The sequence below is a fragment of the Hipposideros armiger genome, unplaced genomic scaffold, assembly GCF_001890085.2.
Source record: "Hipposideros armiger isolate ML-2016 unplaced genomic scaffold, ASM189008v1 scaffold_214, whole genome shotgun sequence".
Taxonomy (NCBI): domain Eukaryota; kingdom Metazoa; phylum Chordata; class Mammalia; order Chiroptera; family Hipposideridae; genus Hipposideros; species Hipposideros armiger.
Window position 1 is genome coordinate 1,196,287 of NW_017731564.1, and position 10,379 is coordinate 1,206,665.

Here is a 10,379-nt window from a genome sequence, read left to right on the forward strand (position 1 = left end):
GAACTATCTGATTAATGGCCTCTCGGAAAACATTCTCTTAAAATGATTTTCAAGTCATAAACTGGCACTTTTCCTGTATTCAGAATCACAACTGATGTAATTATTTTATTTTTGTATCTGACTCCTGTCACTGTGATTAAATTCAAGGTTGGTTATGACATTTTGGATACAGTGTAAGACATTCTACTGGTACAAAAACCAGAGAATCAATAAAAATTGGTTTACACTGTCTATCCGTAAATTATCATCTCTGCATGTGTGAAAATTACTCCAAATTGAGTGAAAGGGATAAAAGAGTAGTAAGAGGTGTAATGCAGGAGTCTTAGTGTGCTGTGTGCTTGGGGAGGTAGAGGAGGTCTTACCTCCTGATCCTTGTCCTTGTTTGCTCATCCCACCTCTACCAGAAGCTTCCACTTAGACATCCTAACCTTGGTTTCTTCTTCTATTAAATGAGACATTGGGACTTGGTGATTGCAAAGGGCTCTCCAGCTCTATATTTTATGGTTCTATGCTTTTTAAATTTATTTTTTTAGTTGAGGTAACACTGGTTAATAACATTATGTAAATTTCAGATCTACAAATTATAAGCTGCTATCTGTATGTTGTATTGTGTGCTCACTGCCAAAAGTCTAGTTTCTACCCATTACTATATATTTGACCCCCTTCACCCATTTTGCCCTCCCCAACCTCTTCTCCTCTGGTAACTACCATTCTTTTGTCTGTATATGAGTTTGCTTTTGTTTTGCTTATTCATTTGCTTATTTTGTTTTATATTCCACAATGAGTGAAATTGTGAAATCATATGGTTTTTGTTCTTTTCTATCTGACTTATTTCAGAGTACCTGGATGGATTAAAAATAAGACACCACCACCCCCACGCACCTTCTGCCAACTCTATGTTGCCTTCAGGAGACCCATCTGAGCTCTGAAGACAAACATAGGTTCAAAGTGAAGAGTGGCATATGATACTCCAAGCAGATGGCATCCAGAGAAAAGTAGGTGTGGCCATATGTATATTAGACGAAAATAGACTTCAAGACAAAAAAGGTAACAAGAGTCAAAGATGGACATTTTATAATGATAAAGGGGACAATCCACCAAGAAGACATCACATTTGTCAATATACATGCACCCAATTTAAGAACACCAAAATATATAAAGCAATTATTAACCAACCCAAAGGAAGAAGTAGACAGCAACACAATAATAGTAGGAGACTTTAACACCTCACTTACACAAATGGATAGATCAACCACACAGAAAGTCAACCAGGAAACATTGGCCTTAAATGACACATTAGACTAGATAGACTTAATAGATTCTATATATTATGAACAAAAAGGTGATACTGCTACAAAAAAGTGTTCCTTACCCTTTGCATCCCAAGTTTCCAGTTTGTGGTGTCTCCCCAAAAGAGATCTATCTATGCCTTGCAATCAATATTTCTACTTTAATAATTTCTCATTCCAATCCCACTCCCCTACACACACAAGTCACCAAAAGATCTTTATCACACATTCTGGAAGAATGCCCTAAGATTAATAACAGTCAAACATAAGAACCACAAACATAAGACCACTAGTGCTTTCAGTTTTTCCATGTGTATCTTCCCAAATTATGAATAATGGCACATATAAATCACATCATCAAGTCTTACAGAAGAGAGAATTTATCTTTCTCACCACATACACTTTAGAAAATGGAGACAGTTATCTAAATAACTCAAGTTCCCTTATATACATACATACACAGTCACATTTCTTGCTCCAATTACCCAGATATTTCAAGAGATAATGTGGGCATAGCACAAGTTATGTTAAACCCACTTTCTTTCACAAATTTGAAGAATGCTGGAGAGGAGATTCAAATACTTAGGTAAGAATAGGACTGAACTTCAAGGTCTCAGAAAGCTCTAGAGTAGTGGACAGTACAGTGGCTAAGGAATGCAAAATCTTTAGTTCAAGTCCAAGGTCTGCCCCTTACTAGGTACGCAGAGCTCTTCCCCACCTTGAGCCCGAGTTTATAAAAAGAGGGTGTTACCTCTGTCACCCCCACAAACTTGTTCTCAAAGATTGAATGAAATAAATGTCTGTGAGAGCACTATGCAGTATGAGTCCAACCCTGCAAAGCTAGACTTTCCCACCCTTAACTCTGAACAATATGTTGGGGAGAAAACTCTAAACTCAGTGTAGAAAACCTAGATCCCATGTCCCACATGGTTCCTCACCATCTATGTTTCCTGTGATCTCCTAAGTCTGAAGCCAGAAGTCATAACACTCCCACTCAATTTCTCCCTTAATCACTAAAAGAAACCCAGAACCAAACAGAGATAACTGGAAAGCTAGCCAGAAGAAACTCACAGAATGGCTAAAGCGACTTCTAGGCTGTCACATTCAATGTAAAGGCCTATGAATCAGATTTATGGAAAAATGAGTGTAAGTGAGCAATCTTTTTAGATATGCACAGAGCCTGATGGAACAGGAATTGATCTTCACAGTTAGATCAGCAGAAGTGTAGGGAAGGATGAGTAGGTTTGACAAGATGAATGTCTTTCTGGAAGAAACTGCTGATTTTTTTTTATCTCATTCAAGATATTTAAAATACAACCTAGTAAGCTGTTTTAATGATACAAATAATTACAAAAACTAAAATTCAGTATCTTGTATTATGTTGGTTGCCCCCTTGAGATGGTATGCGATAGAGGCTGACTCACTCGACATTTCTTAGTAATAATCACGATCCCACCATCTTATGGGTGGTCATATAAGGTGGTGGTAGGTTGACTTATGGCTCCAAAGTCATCCACATCATAATCCCTGTAACCTGTAAATGTTACTTTATATGGAAAAGAGATGTGTATGCCTTCACAGATGCAATAAAAACCTAGAGATGGGGAGATTCTCCTGGATGTATGCAAGTGGCCCTGAATATAATCACAAGTGTCCTTATGAGAGGGAGGCAGAGGAAGATCTTACAACAGAAATAAACAGACGTGACTATGGAAACAAGACATTAAAATGATGCAAGAAAGGGGCCAAAGAATGCAGATAACTCCGATAACCTGAAAAGGTGAGGAAACCAACTCATCCCTAGAGTTTCCAGGTGAAATATCGTCATGCTAAGATCTGTCTTTTAGCCCAATGAAACCTATTTCAGGCTTCTGACCTCCAGAACTGTAAGATAATTAATCCGCGCTGCTTTAAACCTCTAAGTTTGTGGCAATTTGTTACAACAGCCATAGGAAATTACTATAGCACAGTGATGTTCAAGTCACTCTGGCTATGTCCTCTTGACACTCTTGACTCTTGAAAGCTGACTTTTCATTACCACTTGAACCTACCCTCCGAAAATCTGGTCAGTATGTGGGCCTCAGATTCTGTGTCCATGATCGTCCCAAAGCCTTGGAGCAAAGAAAGCCGGATCTCGTGTATATGTACTTCCTTCCAGCTAGGACTAGTGACTGCTGAGGTTTACAAGTTGTCTGTGGTTATACCGTGGGTTGGGTGCTAGAAAACAGACACTGTAAGACTAACTTCATTCAGAATATTTAAAATTCAACCTAGTTCATTGTTTTAACTGTTATAAATAACTGAAAAAAATGCAAACTCAGTATCTTCAATTCTGTTGGTTTTATGAAAGGCGCTGCCCCCTTGAGATCATATGTGACAGTGGCTGACTGGCTTTACATGTCCTAGTAATAATCATGGTGCATCTTATATGTAATTTACAGTTTACACACATTTCTTCATCCTCACTATGATCCTACTGGGGGAATTATCATTACCCCCATTTTATAGGCAAGGAAACAAGAGGCTCACAGAAAGTTTCCCAATATCTCAAAACCTAAGAAAATGACAGAGTTAGGACTCCAAACCTGGTCTTCTGACTACAAAGTGCATAAAACAGAGCCACTATCCAAAAAGGTAAATTGGATGCTCCCAGCATTCCTACCGATGAGCAGGCAGGATGAATAAAAACAGCCTTTCTTATTTATCAAGGTTACAATGTTTTGTCAGGTAATATATACTTTGTTCTTTGTTATGTTCACAACTCAAAATTACTCTACTTGAGAAGCAGATGTTCTATGATGTTCTGAGCAGAATGTAGAATAGGGCACAGTGGCCTTGAGATCTGACTGTGCCTCCTTTCATCTATATAATCATATGACATCCAAAAGGTAACTTCATTCTCTAGGCTTCGGTGTCCTACAAAGCTTGTAATGTACAGATAACCAATCCCATTGTACAGATGCAGAGATACACTGCAAGTGGCTCTTTGCCCAAGTTCATCCAGCTGATAATTTGAAGAGACAGGGCATAAAAGCAGGTTTTATGAACACATTCATTCATTTATTGAATAAATAGTTATTTAGTGTCTGTATCAGGCTAGGTCTTGGAAATACACAAATGAAAAAGGCAAAGATGAAAAGCTCCTCATAAATATATGGTGATGGAAGGAGAACTGACTCTGGGTGGTGAGCACACAATGTGATATACAGATGATGGATTACAGAATTGTATACCTGATGCCTATGTAACTTTACTAACCATTGTCACCCCAACACATTTTAATTGAAAAAAAAGTTTCTCGTAGAGCTCACAGTCTGCTGGAAAGATACAGAAAGGTAAACAGGCAATGACAGTGGATTATGATAAGTGACGCAGTTGAGGTGCTACAAAAGTACACTGGATGGCTTCTAAGAAGAAGTGACATATATATTGAGGTGTGAAGAATAAGTAGGAATTTTCCCTGTAAAGTGGGAGGGGTAGCGGGGTACCTTCCTGATAGAGGAGGTGCGTACCTTGCATGAAAAGCCCCAATACACTGTACTGTGAACACCCACGTCTACTAGCATGGTACTTATGCCCTTGACGCTCAAACAAGTGGTCTTGGCCACAGTTTTGTAAGGTGACTAAGGTATTCACATGAGACCATGACTTTTACAAATGGCTACATTTGTATAGCATACATAAGATCAGTTTTCTGGCTCTAAATGTCATGTATTTTCTTCTTTGAATATTGTTGGGAGAATATGGCTAACAGCTGGGTGTCACATTTTTTTTTTAAGCTGAGCCATCCTGCTACCTGTTGGCAGCTCAGCGGCTGCTCAGCTCAGGCTGGGAATCGAACCGCTGTTGCTCAGAGCTCAAATTCTTGAGTGAGCTTTTAACCAACTGAGCCACTCGGCCGGCCCTGGGTGTCACGTTTTAAAGGGAGGGATACTACATATAAAAATCGCCAATGATGATTATTTTGACATCAACACTTACCGTTACACAAACATTCAGAGACTACATACCAAGAGGGAACAGCTCCTGATATCCCCAAAAGGAAGGAAATTGGGACTGCTGCTATTCAAAATCACCTGAGCTATTTTATACTAAACAAGATGCAATGTACACAAGAATCTGGACAAGAATACAGAACCCAATAATTTCCATTTTCTTTTCACATGAAGAAAATATTTCTCTGCTTCAGACACTTTCCCATCACATCCAAAACAAACAATAAATACCATATGATCTCACCTATATGTGGAATCTAAAGAACAGAATAAATGAGCAAACTAAACAGAAACAGACTCAGAGACATAGAGGAAAAAAAACTGAGGGTTGCTAGATGGGAGGGTGTGGGGATGGGGAGAGGGTAAAGGGATTAGAAAGTACAAATTAGTAATCACAATATTGCCACGGGGATATGAAAGACAGTTTGGGTAATATAATCAATAATGTCATAAAGGTTTTTTAGGGGGTCAGATGGGCACTTGTCTTATTAGGGAGTCCACTTTATGGACGGTGTAGATGCCTGACCACTGTGCTGTACATCTGAAGCTGAATAATATTGAATGTCAACTATAATTTAATATACATATAGTCACAGGATGTGGAGTGCAGCATAGGGAATAGAGTCAATGGAATTGTAACAGCTATATACGATGTCAGAGGGGTAGTAGATTGGGGGAGGGAGATTATCACTTTGTGAGTAGTGTAAATGTCTATTACTTTGTTTTGTACACCTGAAACTAATTTACAAAAAGAATAAATCAACTACAATACTTTTTTTGAAAAGTTTAATGCACCATTCTAGAGGATGCCTTCTTTCACTGTAGCAAGGTTATTCCATTTTCAAATGGTGCATATACCCCAAATTTCTGCAATATATCTCTGAGTTATAACATGTTTTTACTTCTCATATAACTGATTTAATTCAAGAACAGCAAATTTTATATTCCACAGTAACAACAACAAAAAACTCCCCACAAAGAATTAGAGCAAAGCAGCATTGATGTGTTTGTTCACTTCATTATCCAACCTAATTTCTTGAAAATGAAATGAATTTTTGATAAAAATGTCCTTTTTCATGACAGAGCCCTCTAATAGGCTATATTTGACTTTAGAACATGTGCGGTGTAAACTAAATATTGAACATCTGTTTAATCTTAGACCAACTGGAAAGCCATCAAAGGCATCCCTCTGTGTCTCTGCTTGTACTGAAAAGAAAATGAATTCTCCCTTTTTGAATACTAAGCAAAGTGATCTTTCCGAGATTCTTTCCTGGGTACAACTGTAAAATAGGACAACAGCGCAACCCAACAGTTACCAAGCGCCAGAACAATCTCCGTCCTAATTCTACAATTAGAAAAACAAACAAAAATTCTCATGTCTACACCATGCTGACTAAAATATTCACACATTTTTCATCCTCCAATTCAGGGGGGAAGGAGTGATGAGCATCATGGAATTGTATAGACCTAACTCAAGGAACATGCCTTGTCAGACTCCAGACCATATGCTGACTCTTTGAGCAAGCTGCGGTGAGAAGGCGCATGGCGTTTAGATGCAGCTGTTTTGAATAAGACATTTTTTGTCTTCATGCAGCAATTCTGATGCCTGGAACAAACCATTAAACTTGCAGCTTAAACAAAAAATCACTAAATGTGTGAAGCAGATACCCTCCCGCACCACTTTGCTTCTCCTTCTGGTCTACCTCCGTCCCAGGGTGTGTATGGAGAATGAGGAGTGAATGCAGGATGGGCTGAGTCTCAGAGATGGGGTGAGGGAGGGTGAGGAGAAATGGGATGTTGACATCATCTGGTAGCCAAGCCACATCAAACCAGGAGTCACATGCTTACCATATTCAGTCATCAGATAAAGTGGCATTCATGGTTTCAGCAATTTCTCAGAATGCAATCGGTTCTTGAATTCTCTGTATCTCACATTCTCAGATTCTGACTTTGAAGTCACGACAGTCACATGAAGTTACTTTCTAGATAGATGGAGATATGGATATAGATGATGTAGTGTAGAAAGAGTCAAAGAGATATGATCTGGTTGTCTTAATGGGACTATTTACTTGACTATCTTCCTGAACAGGAATTTTGTTGACAGATTATACTGGGGCAGAGGCAGAAGCAACCGAAGAAAGCTATTTGAACTACATCATTTCTTATTACTCCCTGTTCCTGAGGGCACAGGAAACCCTAACATTAAACATCTAACATTAATGTCAGTATGCAAATCTCAGCCCCAAACTCTGGCTTAGGAGAAATAAAGCTATGTTTCTGCAACTCAAGTTGATTCCTATTTTGAAACTTCCTTCTTCCCAGTTGGTAGAAACTTAATCTCAGTCAATTCATGGTTCAATCTCTTTTCACCTCCGTCACATCTGAGTCCTGTAGGGACCACTATCCCTTCTCTGCCATTGTGGAAAGTCCTACTAGTTTTACAAAACTCCCCAAACATTTTGTTTGTGCCAGGAATCTCCAGTTTCCCTAAGACGTTTGGATACCAGGCCAGTGAGCCTCCTTTGATCCACTAGGTCAAATCCCTCCCCTGAACCAACTGATTCATTCAACAAATATTTCCTAAGGCTCCACTACATTCCGAGCACCATTCCAGCAGTGAACAAAACAGGAAAAAAATCTTTACTGATATGGGGACAGAGAAAATATGCATAAAACTACATAAAATACATGGTGTTTCAGTTGCAAACGGGTGCTATGGAGAAAACTCAAGCAGGGGTGGGAGTAGGAAGGGAGGTAGCCATTTTGGATTTTAAAGTCGCTGGTAGGCTTCACTATCAGTGTGACATTTCAGTAAAAACCTGAAGGCAGGGAGGGAGCATGCCCACGTGAGTATGTGGTGGAAGCGTGTTCCAGGGCCAACGAACAACAAAGTAAAGCCCTTAAGACAGGAACAGTAAGGAGAATAGCAGACGAGGTCAGAGAGGTAGCTGAGTGCCAGATGGGGGAGGCCATCAGCACAGAATGGTCTCGCTCAGCCCTGCCCAACAAAGCATAATGGGATCATCATGTGAAATTCATTTTTCAAGTAGCCACATTTTTTAAAAGTGAAAAAAAAAACCCAGGGGAACTTAATTTTAATAACATATTTTACGTGCTCTACTATATCCAAAATATTTCAACACACAAGCAATATAAAATTATTAATGAACTCCTTTCTTCTTTTATGCTAAGGCTTTAAAATCCAGTGGGTTTCATTCTTGTGGCACACCTCAATTTGGACTGGCCACATTTCAAGGCCCCAATAGCTAGAATTGGCTTGTGACTACCATACTGGACAGTGCAGTTCTAGCTACTGGAAAGAGGGGAAAGGTGAAGAGGGGAACTACCCGGATAAAAAATCAGTATGTCAGTGACATCATCCTGTCACACCTACTACATTCTATTTCCTACAATAATATCCCTTTGTGATGCTGGTCTGGGGGAACAGGAGCACCACCTCAGAGGCAGGGTTTCCTTAAAGATTTTTCTTTTCTGATTATAAAAGTCATAGGTACCCATAAAAGTTGAAACAGTGCAGAAAGGAATAGTGGAAAGTGGATATTTACTTGAATCAGGTGAGGGTTAGGGATGGAAGGACAGGCAGGCAGTCCGTGGTACACATGTGCTCAGTACCTGTCATTTGACACCCTAACATGCTGTTTTGACATGATTATTTCAATTCCTTTTTCCTTTTTCTTTTTTCTTCCTTTTTTTTTTGTTTTTTGTTCCTTTTTTTCTCCTCTTTCTTTTTTTAAAGTTTTTATGTTTCTTATTAGTTTCAGGTGTACAAAACAACATAATGATTAGACATTTACACCCCTCACAAAGTGATAACCCCCCATCTATCCATCCCTCTGACATTGTGTATAGCTGTTACTATACCATTAACTATATTCCCTATGCTGTACGTTACATTCCTGTAAATATGAAAAAAATATATATATATATATATAAAATTGTAGTTGACATTCAGTGTTATTCAGCTTCAGCTTCAGGTGTACAGCGCAGTGGTCAGGCATCTACACCGTCCATGAAGTGATCCCCCCAATAAGTCCAGTGCCCATCTGACACCCTACATGATCTTTACAGCACTATTGATTATATTTCCCATAATGTATTTCACATCCTGGTGACTATTTTGTGATTATTAATTTGTACTTTCTAATCCCTTCACCGTCTACCCCATCTCCCCCATCTAGCAACTGCCAGTTTGTTCTCTGTGTCTCTGAGTCTATTTCTCTTTTGTTTGCTCATTTATTCTGTTCTTTAGATTCCACATATAAGTGAGATCATATGGTATTTGTCTTTCTCAGTCTGACTAATTTCACTTAGCGTAATACCCTCTAGGTCCATCCATGTTGTTACAAATGGTAAGATTTCATTCGTTTTTATGGCAGACTAATACTCCATTGCATAAATGTACCACAGTTTCTTTATCCAATTGTCTATCGATGGGCATTTCAGTTGTTTCCATACCTTGGCTATTGTGACCAGTGCTGCGATAAACATAGGGGTGCATATATTTTTTCAAATTAGTGTTTTGGATTTCAATTCCCTTTTTCTAAAGTAACAGTTCAGAGAGCCCACAATCAGGAAGACAGGAAGTCTTTAATGTGATCGCATATATTGCCATTATCAAGACATACCTGCATAGCTCCAAACTGATGTAGCAGAGCATTAGCTAGAGATTAGGTTGTATTTGTTTCTCCTCACACCTAACGAAATCCATGGATGACCAACCACAGCCATATTGCCTAACCCAATGGACACTTCTCTGTGCTCATATTACCATAGTAGAAATCCTTGACAAAGGGGACCACACTCCTAGTTTTCTTTTTATCTCACTCACATACTCACTCACTGTTCACTCACATACTCAGGGCAGCTCGATCGCAAACAGGGGTGAACAGAAGCTTACGCTAGCCATGCTTAAGAGCAGGGGGTGCCTGGAATGGTCTGCATAGTGAACTTGGGGCTGCACTGCTCAGGAGAGAGCCTAGATCTCTAACTGACAATAAAATGCACAGATATGATCCCACTGTTTTCTTCTGGCAGGCTTGTTTCAAGCCTTCTTCTCTCTCCACAAACCTTCCAT